This window comes from Bombyx mandarina, chromosome 03 (genome assembly GCF_030267445.1).
Source record: "Bombyx mandarina strain Sakado chromosome 03, ASM3026744v2".
In the NCBI taxonomy this organism is placed as follows: domain Eukaryota; kingdom Metazoa; phylum Arthropoda; class Insecta; order Lepidoptera; family Bombycidae; genus Bombyx; species Bombyx mandarina.
The window spans coordinates 9,163,081-9,175,390 of record NC_143210.1 but is presented as its reverse complement, the minus strand read 5'-3'; positions in this window follow the sequence as shown (position 1 = coordinate 9,175,390).

The following is a 12,310-nucleotide window of genomic DNA, read 5'->3' as shown; positions in this document are numbered from 1 at the left end:
ACTCTCCACAAGCCTCGTTTGAAAAAGGACGTCATAGCGCTCGGAAAACATCATGGGAGCAAATTCCAAAGCCGGATGGTACGTGGCAAAAAAGATCTCTGCACACGCACAGTGGATGAGCGCTGTGGCTCCAGGATTTCTGGAGAAAATCTACGCCGTCGCCGTATTTACGAACTATGAGATTTTAATCAGAGATGACTATAGGTGTAATAAGTAGTGCCTAGTGTAATAAGTAGGACTTGTAGTTATGTAGTCTCTCTAAATTCACTTCGGGAGCAGTTCCATTAAAATCAAAAAATTCATGAAAATTTACAAATATTTGTAGATTTTCAGAGGCTATCAAACTTTTGGTCTATTCCAAAAATTTGCAGGCAAAAGTTTTATAGCATCTTTTTTTATTTTTTTTATTGGTTAGATGGATGGACGAGCTCACAGCCCACCTGGTGTTAAGTGGTTACTGGAGCCCATAGACATCTACAACGTAAATGCGCCACCCACCTTGAGATATAAGTTCTAAGGTCTCAAGTATAGTTACAACGGATGCCCTACCCTTCAAACCGAAACTCATTACTGCTTCACGGCAGAAATAGGCAGGGTGGTGGTACCTACCCGCGCGGATCTAATGCATAGCTCTTTCACACGTGGACTCGGTATTAAGGGTAAAACAGTTGTTATAATTTGGTATTTGTAATGACAATACTCTGATGGGTCGTGACATCTTCTCTCCATATAGAATCAATACAACTTTAATATAAGTCATAATCCATTTAAATACAAATAAATCTTTGCACGTATATTTCATATCTATACATTTCACAACCATTCATCACTACATAGTATAAAGCAAAGTCGCTTTCTCTATCCCTATGTATGCTTAAATCTTTAAAACTACGCAACGGATTTTGATGCGGTTTTTTTTTAATAAATAGAGTGATTGAAGAGGAAGGTTTATATGTATTATCACATCCATTAAATAGTGGAGAAATCAATAATAAATTAGTTTCCGAAGGGAAGCAAGGGCCGGTCGCTAGTTTTGTTATATTCTGATGAGAATTGGTACAGTTGCTGTTAGCAATGCAGGGAAGATTTTCTGTTATAGTACCATTAAATGAAATAAATCGTTTTTCACACAATTACTCATTGTCTCAGGTAAATAGCAAATAATTCATGAAAAACATGAATAGCACTCAGTCATAAACGTAATTATTATTGAAGTCATACATGCCATTGTTGCTTTTCGATTGTATTTTGGATTTGATTGATCTATAATGTATCTTTATACTATCTCAGCTGTTCCGCTTGGAGCAAGAATAACAATGAAAACTTATATTCGTTTTAAGAAAACAATATAGCGACAACCCGGGAATCGCATTGTTTAAAATTCATTACAATACCTTCAATAAGTATCAACATTTCAACAGCTAACACATCATTTTTATACAATTCAAGACACGTCAAATACGAAAAAAACACGCTATCTTCGATTTCCGAGAGCCGTACGTAGATTGTAGTATTTATTGTAGGATATAATTTTCACAATTATAACTGTTTGATTTCGCGTTCACTATTTTCTTCTATATTATCTATATATATATATATAAATGAATTGCTGACGGTTTCCGTCAGTCAGACGGATTCCTTTTGTTTGTTTTATTTTATACAAAAGTTTAGGTCTTTTATTTATCGAATGAGGCACTACGAAGTCTGCCGGGTCAGCTAGTCATTAATATTTTTTGTTACAGTAATTTATTGGCATGCTCCGTTTCAAATGTCATTAGTCTCCGAGTAAGTAGTTGTATCCGACGCACAGGCCAACTTGTGTTTTGAAAGTCAATCGTGAACTTGTTAAGTACTTGTTTAGTACGTATTTCATTAGAAAAATTGGCACTTGCCTGCGGGATTCGAACACCGTTACATCGCTAGATACGAATGCACCGGACATCTTATCCTTTAGACCACGACGATTGAGTTCTAAGTCTTAGTTTTATAGCACAACAGCTGCCTCATCCTTAGAAACCGGAACCGCCCTTGGTAGGGTGGTCCAGTAATAGTATGTAATTCGGATTACCGACACGTAGTAATTATTCATGTCTTGATACTTAGGCCTCCCCCGTGGCTCAGGCGTGTCAATAAACTGTTTCTATCTAACAACAACAAAAAAAAAAATTGCGAACCCAATCCAACTCAACTCAAAATAATAGAAAAACTAAGTCAATCTATTATTTTAGTTTTTTTCTAATGGTTTACTTACAACATATTAGCCAAATTATAAGTACATACCTAATTGTAACTTTTTTCACTGCGCATGATCGATAAACGAATTAATTGTCCATCTCGTAAGGTGGATACCTGACCATCATATCACAACTTGAATGCCACCATCCAACTTGAAACATGAGTTCTAAGTTCCAGTTTATAGTACAGAGCTTAGTCTCAAGTATAATGTATAGGATGAGGCTGAGGTATAGGACGAGGCTGTCCCACCCTCCAAACTGAAACGCGTTCTACTTCGCGGCAGAAAATACAGTAGTGACCTTAGCCATTCTCTACCTAAATGTTATTTCTTTGTCACTATAACTTAAAGAAACGGTTTGATCTGTGGATCGACATAAAAAAAAAGTTCGTTTGTACGACTAGAAAGTAGGTCATGTGTGATCGGAAACACGCGGTGATGTGTCAGCAATCGCGAGATATAATTAGCTAATCATCGACTTCGCATTTTCTTTTCGTTACATGTAGACATTAGCTGGTTATCTACTAGACTATTTTACTTTACAAAAATATGTGTCATTATCAATCTCCTTAGAAAAACATAACAGCTGAAAATGGGTGAAATGTAGGTAATATCTTTATTATTAAGCTAATTAATGTGAAAATATATTTTGTTTGTTTTGCTTGAAAGAAGATTTCACGTCGAAACAAAGCAACGCGTTGATATTATAATTTTTAACTGATAATTTTAGGTTAGGAGAGAAATTCATTCCCATAGGAAACTAGGTACATTGACACTTTTCCGATGAAGTCGCACCCGTAACTGCTAGTAACATAAATTATCTAGATTAAATTAGTTCATTTTTCGGTAATTTGATAAAGTAGGTAGTTTGAATTTGAGAACGTTAATATTTGATATTCAGATATTCGAGAAAGTTTCTCTTATACATATAATAGGTGTAAAGTATCTCGTAATTAGAATGAAATGTTCAAAATGACGTGACAGATGTCTTGTCATAAACAAAAGGCTTATTACACTTGGCTTGGACGTTTTAGTTTGTTTTTACTTCCGAATAAAAAGTATTAATTTCGGTCACCTTTATTTAAGGTGCCAGACATTTATAAATAGCCCGACATGTTTCAGGGATAATTTTTGTCAGCAGGGGTTGGGATATTAAAGAACTAAATTTTAAATCTGCATACGAATTTCCTGTTGCAAGATTTTTTTTTTTATTTTTTTTTATTTTTTTATTGCTTAGATGAGTGGACGAGTTCACAGCCCACCTGGTGTTATGTGGTTACTGGAGCCCATAGACATCTACAACGTAAATGCGCCACCCACCTTGAGATATAAGTTCTAAGGTCTCAATTATAGTTACATCTTAATGTTACAACCAATATTTCTTTTGGACTTATACTATCGTAGGATTAGATATGTAACAGTTAAATAATATAGATATATAATAGACTATCGTAGTATCTTAGAATAGTATCCTGCTTTTGAAAAAATGGTGTCACGGTTTAATATTAGGTCAAACGATCTCGAATCCATTCGTAGATAATTTCTGAAGTCTGCCCGTTCTAAATCACTAATAATGTTCATATTCGCTAACATTCCGCGCAGCAATAAATATTTATTCACCGATATTCTTGTTTTTATTATTTTTTATTTTGAGAAATAGAAATAAAACACAAAAAAAAAACCAAAAAAATTATTGTTGTTTAACAATACTGGGCTATCCTCGTACACACACGACACGTCCAACTTCGTCGCGCTTCAACTGACAATTGATTCACTAACTGAATTAAAACAGTGTAATCAGAAGCTTCTAAATTTGCTTCTGAATTCAGTCGACTAAATTCAGCGTAGTATAATAAGCCTTATAATGCTATTACACTTCACTGAATTCAGTAGACTAAATTCAACAAAGTGTAATAAGCCTTTAAACAAGACCTATATAGACCTATATAGTATACTTCAGTGCTATAGGTACATTAAAACTTTGGTTAAGAAAAAACCCATAAGTTTTTGGAAGAGCTTATTCATAATTATTTATTTTTAAGGTAGTTTTTTAACAGTTTTCGTCTGATAGAAAATTTAACAGTTGTTTTATTTTCAATATATTTTTCTAATAGGCACGCAGGTTTCATAGTTTGCCCTAGCGCACGACACCTCAATTCATAGCCTTATTGGAATCCTTCACATATTCTAAGCTTGTTTTTTCTTTTTATGATTGAAGGATTACTGGTGGCCCGGAGGCCTTTCCAGTTTCACCAGGACAGGTGGGCAAGCAAAGGCTCAGCCAGGAGGGGTGGGATTTGCTAACAGCTGCCCGAGCGCCTCCGAAGGAGACCTAACAACTCAAGAGTAGCTGCTTCGCGAATGAATCTACTACCGGATCGGAATCGCGACCCGCTGAGAAGATCCGGCGAGAAACTCAGCGAGCTGATTCATGGGTTAGGTTGCACGGCGAACTCTTTGTCGAGTTCGACGAGTACGGTTACCGAGGTCCCTAAGCCTGCTCCTAGAGCTGAAGGCGTCTAGTGCAAAGGTTATTGGATCTGATGGATCCGTAAGGACGTGTCTAGGGCGTCGACGGTGACTGGCTCCTGCATGATCAGGGTTCGGGGAGTAGTCAGCGGCGGCTACGATAAGGCGATTATCATGACGCATAGCCTTATCGAAGTACCGTTCCGACGCTGACTTCATGTATTTCTGTATAGATTCGAGGCCCAGGTCGTCGTGTAGGTCAACGTTCCTCACGAACCACGGAGCTCCGACGGCTAACCTGCAAAAGCGGGATTGTAGAGATTGAAGGGTGTCTGTGTGTGCGGGCCGCGTGAGCGAACACCACACTCGCGTAAGTCATGACGGGACTAAGCTTGTACAGAGGGTACAAGAAATAAAAAAACCATAGATAATACATATTATATAGATAGGAACAACAACAACAAACACTCACACACATACAGTAAAAACTTTACGCTCGCGCTAGGACTGGTAAAAATAACGATGCTATGCAACAAATGAATAAGTAATAAAAAAAGGAAAAATATAATATTTATTTCATTTCAGATTAAATTCAGATTACAGTCAAATGTTGACACGAATGCGAATAAAAGTCGCTTTAAAAGTTGACGACCTGTAAATTTAGACCTTGTACCAAGAAGTAAATATTACGAAGTCTTATATCTACAGGCATGTAAAATATTTAATTACCTATTTTTATAAAAAGTGGTCGGCAGCATCCACGTTTTAATGTTAAAATATTTTTACATTTTAAATTTTCTTATAATGTAGAACTCATTACTCAATTTTTTTTTATATTACAAATAATCATACTAATAATCATTCGAATTCATTTTAACATTATTAAAGTTATGTCATAGCAATATCGGCTAGATCCAACACAAAAATGTAATAATTTTTATGGAGAAACACATTCATAGTTAAAATTACAAGAGGAGCGCCATCTGCTGCGTCTGTTCTGAATTAAATACCAAAATCCAATCACATCCTAATACCTTAACTCGCAAATAGAGGGCGTTACTCATAGAAACCTTTATTTCAAATCATTCCTTTTGATTTCAATGTAAATAACCTTCGATCAACAGTTACTATTGTTGATCGAAGTAAATAACTATTTATTTTTGCAGTGCCATATAAAGAAATACAAGTCATACAAGATGGGTAATCATTTCCAGTGAGTTTCTCGCCGGATCTTCTCAGTAGGTCGCGTTTCCGATCCGGTGATAGATTCTGCGAAGCACTGCCCTCAGTGCTCTCAACGTCGTTAGGTTATCCGGTCACCGTCCTCGTCGAACCCGTCGCTTGCGACGAAGGGCTCGACGAGCGAATTAACCCATAGACACAGCCCACTGAGTTTCTCGCCGGATCTTCTCAGTGGGTCGCGTTTCCGATCCGGTTGTAGATTTTGCGAAGCACTGCTCTTGCTAGGGTCAGTGTTAGCAACACTCCAATTTGAGCCCCGTGAGCTCACCTACACACGTTAGGGCGAAGCTGAAATAGCTTCTCAAGCCTATCAGCATAGGTAGAAAAAGAAGGTAATAATAATAAGCTTAATCAAAAACGAGTAACGGCACCGGTAATCATAAATTTCCAATTGGTCGAAAACTACTCACCGTAATATTTATTATGAGTATTTAATTTATTTTAAAGCAAAACATCAGAGTTTATTTAAATTAGACATGCTCCGCAGTCACATGATTTTATATTATAGTTCCCAAAAAATGCAACACGTTGCATTTTCCCGGTATTAAGAATTCCTTGTATCGCTTTCTCTTTGATAAACTAGCAGTAGATTTATAGAGCTGTTAGGACGTAAGATCACCAAACAGCAATCACGTACTTATATAAACATACGTACTTACTTGATGTTTCATGGGTCTTATCATTTATGATTATTAAATGTATCATAACTGAAATTTCATTCAAAGCCGTTATCATTTTTACGTTATTGAATAAGACACATGCGAATATATACATATTATAATAATAATATGTTTGGACACTTCTGATTTTTTTGGTACCACTCTATGTTGAAAAATAAAAGGAAGCGGACACACATTTGAATGACTTGAGAACTGAATATCCTCTTTTTGTTATTTGGATCAAAAATCTTAAATTTAAGTTACAAGCTTCTTCGCCTGTTGATTTAAATTTTTTCTGCGAGTTCCAAAAGACTATTACAGTGTTACTGGATATCGTATAGTAAACATCTGTTGTCAGTTGTCACAAGGGAACTTATTTATGCCTGAAGATAAAGATTTTGTGGGTAGTTTCGTATTCTTAGCCATCAAAAGTTTTTGAGACTTGTATTTTGCAGTTCGAACAAACGAACCCTACGATCCATCTCATCAAATGTTTTTACCGTCACTCTTTTTTATTTCCAATACTATAGACGCAGCTAAGCCTACTACTTACCTACCGCACCTACAAGTTAAGTTTTTTTTTTTTATATTTGAGAGATTACCGGTGTCCCGGAGGCCTTTCCAGTTTTACTGGGGCAGGTGGGCGAGCAAGGACTCGGCCAGGGAGGGTGGGATTTGCCAACATCTACCCTAATGAGACCTAACAACTCAAGAGTAGCTGCTTCGCGAATGAATTTGGATGCGGAAGGCGGAGGACCGCATTATGTGGAAGGCATTGGGGAGGGCCTATGTCCAGCAGTGGGCAGATAAAGGCTGATGATGAAGATGATGATGAATGAATTTACTACCAGATCGGAATCGCGACTTGCTGAGAAGATCCGGCGAGAAACTCAGCGGGCTGATATTTAGGTTAGGTTGCACGTCGATTCGATTGCATGGATTCGATGCCCAGGTCGTCGTAACGTTCCTCACGAACTCCGACGGCCAACCTGCAAGGATGTATGGATTGGTGGGTGTCTATGTATGTGTAGACCGCGTGAGCGAACACCACACTCGCGTTAGTCATGACAAGTTAAGTTTCTTAATTTACTTCCGTTAAATACTATTTTTAAGGACAGTATCGTACTTGGTATATTCATCTTAATAACGAATATCATTTAGCATTATTAAAATGGTAATATTTCTAGCACTGAAGTTAACGACTATTGAGTAAAACTTTATTGTACAAAAACGCGAATTTAGCATAACAAAACTGAAAAAGAATCAAGCGTGTATCTTGCAATTTTTCATATGGTGTCTCTGAAATGATGTCAAAATTATCATAACAATATACAAGTGTTTCTTTTCGAGGATTGTCGGTGTAAAAAAATGCGTAATTCTTAACCAGCCTCAAAAAGGAGGACGTTATCAATTCAATTTTTATGTTATTATTATTATTTGAAATTTGGTACTGTTCATGCTCCATTAAAGTTTTATTAAAATCTGAGCAATAGTTTTTTTTACTAACTAATTTTAATTCCAATTTTATTTTGTTGAAGTCGAATTTATTTTTTGTACTTTTTTTGTATTACATTAACACGGTAGATAAGTAAGTTCCTACAAGGTCCCGTGTGGTGCGAAACCCTGTTGTATGAACCAGAAGCCAGTACAAAAGAGAGAGTAATTTTTCTAAATAAAACATCTGAACTATTGCCGTATGTATTTTTAACCGACTTCAAAAAAGAGGAGGTTCTCAATTCGACGGTACGTTTTTTTTATGTTTGTTACCTCATAACTTTTGACTGAGGGAATCGATTTTGATGATTCTTTTTTTATTAGAAAACTGACGCTTCCCGTGTGGTCCCATGTCAATTTAGTCCAGTTCTGATAATGGTATCCATGAGAAAGCCATATACGTCTTAGGTTTGCATTAAGTGCGCGCGCGAGAAATAGATGAATAACTCAATAACTCAATATCGCGCCAACCAATTTCGATGATTATTGTTTTTAGTGTAGATTAATTTGTTTTGAGACATTTTTTTTTCTATTCGGAGTCGGTTTTTGTTGAAGCATGTCTATTTACAATTATTTACCTATTATACAAAACAAATAAGCAGTAAATTTTCGGTAGTTCCCATATAATGTGTGTTCATAGTGCATAATTTAATATTCTAAATAATTTTTAACAGAAATCTCGTTATCGTGTTGTAAAAGTACCATGTTATAAGAGGATTTTGAGGAATTTTTCTTTTCGTCTTAGAGTGGAACCGTGTTATAAAATACTGTGTTATAGAAGGGTTATCTGTATATTGTGTAGGAATAATTACAAAGTGTGTTGAAGACGTCTTCTCAGAATTCCGTGGACCGCGCACCGTACCAACGTTTCAATCCTGAAAGAGCTCAACATCAAGGAGAGACTACCGTCAACAGTCCAAATACGAATTCGCAAGTTCTTCAGGCACTTCACTCGTAATGAAGACTCCATTGAGCGGTTGGTGGTACAAGGGAAAGTCGAGGGCAAAAGATCTCACGGACGATCTCCAACACGATGGACCGATCTCATAAAAACTGTGACTCACTCCAATATAAATGATTGCTCTCACTTTGCGAAACATCGTGCCACATGGCGACGCATCGCGAGAGCATCGGTATCGCAGGATTCGACTGATGAATGGTCGTGACCACTCTGTCAAGAATGTACTACTAGGAAGATGAAAGTACAATGAGATATGGCTACGTGTTACGTGTATGTAATTACGTGTTTTGTTCAAAACAAAATGCACGAATGAGCTTTATGTATTTATTCTCTAAAAATTTACATTTATAATCTGTTTGTCGGGAGGAGAATTACTAACTGGTAGTAAGTAGGATGCATCGTCAGCCCGCACGAGCAGTTAGTGCCAGCCTATCTGCCGCGAAGCAGGAATACGATCCGATGAGACGGCCATTGCACAATATAATTGAGACATGGACCTCATGTTTCAAGTTGTGTTGCAGCGTTCATTTTGTAATTGCTATGGGCTCCAGTTACCACTACACTATACGGACCTACATCTTGTTTATCTATCATTACCTGTATGAAAAAAAAAACACAAAAAGAATCAAATTTTATAATTGGTAAAGTTCATAAACCTATCTCAATAATGACGTTTAATATAAAACTTCAACTTTAATGCTCAATGAAATATGTCTAATCTAAACACTTGGTTTTCAAACACAATTTGCATGCTAGTAGAATCAAAAGATCACGTTGCAGGGACTACATAATATAAGATAAATATTTATAATAACGTAAAAATGGATTAAAATCATAGTAAGTATACTATTCCAAACGGCTTATCGTAATGCACGAACTAACACTACAAACGTTATAATAAATCGGTGACACAAACATAGGGGTACGCACGTGCGACCTCAGCTAATGAGATTTCTACTAGATACGAATACAAATGTAGTTTTTGTATTGAAGGCTTACATTATCCCCTCACGCTCAAGTATGTTAGTGTTTAATACTCAGTAGCTGACACGTGAAACAGATTACGTAACGCTTTGAAGAAATTTCGGCCTCCGACGTCCTAAGCACATTAGATATACAAAGCGGCTACAGTAGCTCGTGGTTCTGACATTGATGGTATTGGTAGACAATGCTCAACCGCATGGCCCATCCAAGCCTTCAAGGTAAAAAACAATGAGCTTGCTTCAATGCAAGGCGAAGCCTCATAGCTCAAAGACAGTGACTTCTCGAATGCATCTATCACCAAGTTTTTGAAGTCCTCGTGGCCTCAAGGATAAGACACCCGGTGCATTCGTATCGAACGATACGACTGTACCGGTGTTCGAATCCCGCTGAAAGGCTTCAATATTTTTAATGAAATACGTACATAACAAAAATTATTCCCAGTGTGAAAGAATAACACGGTGTAAAAAAAATCAACCCCGCAAAAAAATATAATTTGGGTAATTACTGGTGGTAGAGCTTCTTGTGAGCCGGCTAAGTACTACCAAAGGTGGTGTAAGTAGGCAGCGGCCTATTTCTGCCGTGAAGCGCTTCGGTTTGAAGCTTGGGTCAACTGTTGTACTGTAAAAAGGGAGACTTAAAACTGAAATCTCAAGGTGGATGCCCACATTAACGCGGTTGAGGCCTATGAGCTCAGCTGGCCACTTCACACCAGACGAGCCGTTAACTCTTTAATCCATCTTAGCAATAAATAAATAAAACAAATCGAAAAAGTTAAGGTAGATTCAGAAACCCTTCAGCCTGATGATATGGTTCAGTCTTAATCTTCAGACCCAAAAGCACGCGGCAAAAATAGTTAAGATATTAGATACCCATCCGTGCGATATGACGATACCCCTAGTCAAATTATTAGGCTTCAACCCTTTGGTAGTTAGCTACACTTTTGAAACTCAGACATACCTATGTTTCTATCATTATGTAGGTAATTGGTGTTGTACAGAAAACATAATCTTAAGGTATTATAAATTTTGTTAATGGTAACATTACTGCGTTGATACCTTTATTGTTTATGTGATTAATTGCCACTTTGCAATTAACCTGATTACATATGTGGCTACATGTCAACAATGTACTTGACTGCTTAACTGCACAATATCCTGTGTGGTCACAATTTCCGTCAATTAACACTTCATTATTGTAATTACCCACCGCTCGCAACGGTACGAAGAAACCTTCTTTTAATAAGCTTCTAGTTTTTGCTTCTTTATTTAAATCTAGGCCTTTCTTAATGTTGCTAGCATATGCTTCTTTTTTTTTGTCTCCAAATTATCCCACTAGATAGGGTCGGCACAGCGAACTTTTCTATTCCATTCTCCTCTATGGGCCGTCATCTCAACACTCACTCTCTTTCTCTCATGTCGTCATTCACATACTCCATCCATATCTTCTTCAGTCGACCTCTTCTTCCTTTACCTTGCACTATTATTTCCATACATCGCCTAGTCACATGCATCTCCTACGCATCACATGTCCAAACCACGCTAACCGTCCGCTTTTTAATTTTTCAATCTCTAGATCTACTTTCACACTTCCTCTGATATACTCATTCCTTTTCTTGTCATTTCTCTCACTCCACACATCATCCATCTACGCTAGCATATGCTGACAGACATAAACGCTACCATCGCTTCTGGCAACCGTGAGTACTTGATAAATACATCGTGTTACGTACTTATAAATTTCTGAAATATAGTGAAGGTTGTCTAGTATCGCATATATTATTTTTTTTGCTTTGATGGGTGGACGAGCTCACAGCCCACCTGGTGTTAAGTGGTTACTGGAGCCCATAGACCATCTCTCCATCTACAGCGTACATGTGCTGGCCACCTTGAGATATAATTTCTAAGGTCTCAAGTACAGTTACAACGGCAGCCTCACCCTTCAAACTGAAATGCATTACTGCTTCACGGCATAAATAGGCAGGGTGGTGGTACTTACCCGTGCGGACTCACAAGAGATCCTACCACTAGTAATTAGGCAAATGATAATTTTGCGGGTTTGATGTTATTCCTTCACCGTGGAAGTCAATCGTGAACATTTGTTGAATACGTATTTCGTTAGAAAAATTGATACCCGCCTGGGATTCGAACACCAGTGCATCGCTCAACACGAATGCATCCGACGTCAACCTTTAGGCTACGACGACTTCAAATGATACTACTAGAATACCGCCAAATATAAGATATTTATTTATTATTTTCACCTTATCAT